Genomic DNA, 3110 nt, shown 5'->3' on the forward strand with positions numbered 1-3110 from the left:
TCAAGCTCAGATTGTCAGGTGAATGAGGGCAAATTAGATTTTGAATTTGAATCTAACGAAGTTCCTGAGGTTTGATTTACATTCAACTAATTACGATTACTCTGAATTTTACTTTGAATTTTGATGCAGTTATTCGTCTATCATTGTCTAGCTGAATAATTCGTGAACATTAACTGTGAAACTAATGCGTGAACATAAATCTGTGGATTGAATCTAATGTATTTGTTTTGATTAATTATCTGCAATTTATAGCAGACGCTCGGGTGTAGATCAGAATTTTTTGGGTGTATTTTAGGGGAAGTGTGGGTGTATTTACAGTTTATGGCATTTTGTTATTTAAGTTGAGTTGTTGTCGTTTGGGTGTATTAGATCAGAAATTATTGGGTGTATTTTTAGTTTTTGACATGGTGTATTCTGCAGCCTCTCTGTGTTGTTGATGACCAGTTTGTTCCGAAGGTTAGAATGACTTTTACCACCCTTGAAGATGCTGGAAAATTTTACAAGGACTACGCCAAGGCTGCAGGTTTTTCTACAAGAGTTCGGAGCACAAATAGGAAGGGAAACGAGATTAAGAATCAATTGATTACATGTAGCAGAGAGGGAAAATGGAAATCTAAAATATCTCCGACTGAGAAGACAAATCCCACAGCCGGTTTAAACTGTCCTGCAAGAATTTATATACACACATTGAAAGATGTTGGTGCTTGGATCATTTCAAAGGTTGTGCTGGATCATTCACACCCTTACTGTCTAAGTAAAGTAGAGATGCTCAAACAGCATAGGGAACTAAGCATGTCCATTCGTCGTACAATAGAGAATAACGAGGAGGCTGGTATTAGATAAAGCAAAACTTACCAATCATTTGTTGCGGCAGCCGGGGGTCACCGCGAGTTAAATTTTATTGAAAAGGATGTGAGGAATTACATTACGAGAGAAGTGCGGAATATTTCTGAACAAGAAGATGCAAAGGAATTCGGAAAATATTTGTTAAGAATGAAAGAGAAGAATCAGAATTTCTTTTTTGAGCTTGAACTCGAGGATGATCAATCGATTAAGCTGGCTTTTTGGGCCGATGCAAGAAGTAGAGCTGCCTTTGAGTATTTCGGAGATGTTATTTTATTTGACACCACCTACAATACAAACAGGTAATAAACTGTCCATGTTTATGATGCTAAATTAATGTTGTTTTATGAATCTTCCGCAGAGGTGTATATTGGGTATTTTTGGGTGTATACAAAGCATTTTTTGTGTGTACGTAATGATTTTTCATTCTGCACTATGGTAATTTGTTTCAGGTATAATTTGGTTTGTGGTTCTTTTGTCGGGGTGAATCACCACAGTCAGTCAACACTTCTTGAATGCTCTTTGATGAAAAACGAAAAAATTGAATCATTCAAATGGTTATTTCAATGTTGGCTTCGTTTCTCACCGATCAATGTGCATCAATGAAAAGGGCTTTAGAGGCTTGTATGCTAACAACAATTCACCGTTGGTGTATTTGGCACATCATGAAGAAGATTCCAAGCAAATTAAACGGATACAAGGGACATGCAGAAATTGAACAAAAAATGAGCCAAGTTGTTTGGAACTCTCATAGTAAAGACTCATTTGATAGGAATTGGAATGATTTTCTGCTGAATTTTGGTCTTGTGGACAACAAGTGGCTTTCAGATAATGTTTGTTTAAAATCTGCAGCAGAGGTGTAAATTGCATGTTATTTCGGGTGTATTTATAGTCTGTTTTTGGGTGTATTCTGCAGATCTCTATGAAGACCGTCATGTATGGGTTCCAATCTATCTGGATCACCACTTCTGGGCAGGGATGAGAAGCACACAAAGGAGCGAGAGCATGCATTCATTTTTTAACAAGTTTATTACCTGGAACACCTCGCTTATTCAATTTTTCAAACAATACGATAATTGCCTCGGAAGCAGGGAGCAAGCAGAGAGAGAATCAGATGCTGCAGATTTTCATACGGTCATACCGTGTGCAACCAAATCCTCCATTGAAGCTCAGTTTCAAGATGTGTACACTCATCAAAAGTTTAGGGAAGTCCAAGCACAATTTAGAGGAAAGGCGAATTGCATCACTAAATTAACAAATTCTGCTCTAGGCTATTCAGTATACGAAGTTGGAGAACAAATTTTCAGCTCAATATTCAACAAGTTTGTGGTTACTTACGACTCAGTAGCAGCCGAGGTAAAATGTCAATGCTTATTATTCGAGTCAAGAGGCATATTGTGCCGTCATGCACTAAGCGTGTTAAGCTTTGAACGAGTAAGCCAAGTGTCACCTAGATATATACTGGAACGATGGAGCAAGAAGGTAAAGAGGTGACACACACACATCAAGAGCAGCCACGACGAGCCACTGTTGGAGCAAGAAGCAAGAGGTTTGACGAATTGGTTTTTTGTTCGCAAAATATTTGTGAATTTGCATCAAAATCGGAGGAGCTGACTGCAATTTTGCACCGTGCGTACGATAACATCATGGTTGAGATGGAATCATTGAAAGCCAAAAGGAAGGGGGACATCTTCTTTATCTCACGAAGACGCCAACTTGGAATCTGTTAACGAGCTTCAAAGCCCTCCAAGGATTCGAACAAGAGGACGTCCAAAAAATAGGCTAGGTTCAAAGTTGGACAAACAGATTGCAAATGCCTCAAAGAAGAAGAAAACGAAAGCTTTAAACGAGGTAAAAGTGATGTTCTTTAAATATGTGGTGATTGAGTTTAATTTTCTCGTTAATAGTTTAGCTAATATGTGAGTTTGTTATATTCAGTTAAACCTCTTTGATGCTGCATCAGTGGTGCATTCAAATTCCAGCCAATATCAAGGACGTGTTATGAATTATCAGTTCAGGGTACCAGCAGCAGCGGATAACTCTTTCGGTGTATAGTTACATAATATGGGTGTAAAAGCACTGTTCTTTTGGGTGTATTTCTGAATTTTTTTGTGTTTCACATTATATATATATATATATATATATATATATATATATATATATATATATATATATATATATATATATATATATATTTCACAATCTGCTGTTTATGTTATAAAATATTGTTTTTTGTTACTATGGTTTAAGGGTTTTAGGGTTTAGGG

The sequence above is a fragment of the Arachis hypogaea genome, chromosome 19 (assembly GCF_003086295.3).
Source record: "Arachis hypogaea cultivar Tifrunner chromosome 19, arahy.Tifrunner.gnm2.J5K5, whole genome shotgun sequence".
Classification (NCBI taxonomy): Eukaryota; Viridiplantae; Streptophyta; class Magnoliopsida; order Fabales; family Fabaceae; genus Arachis; species Arachis hypogaea.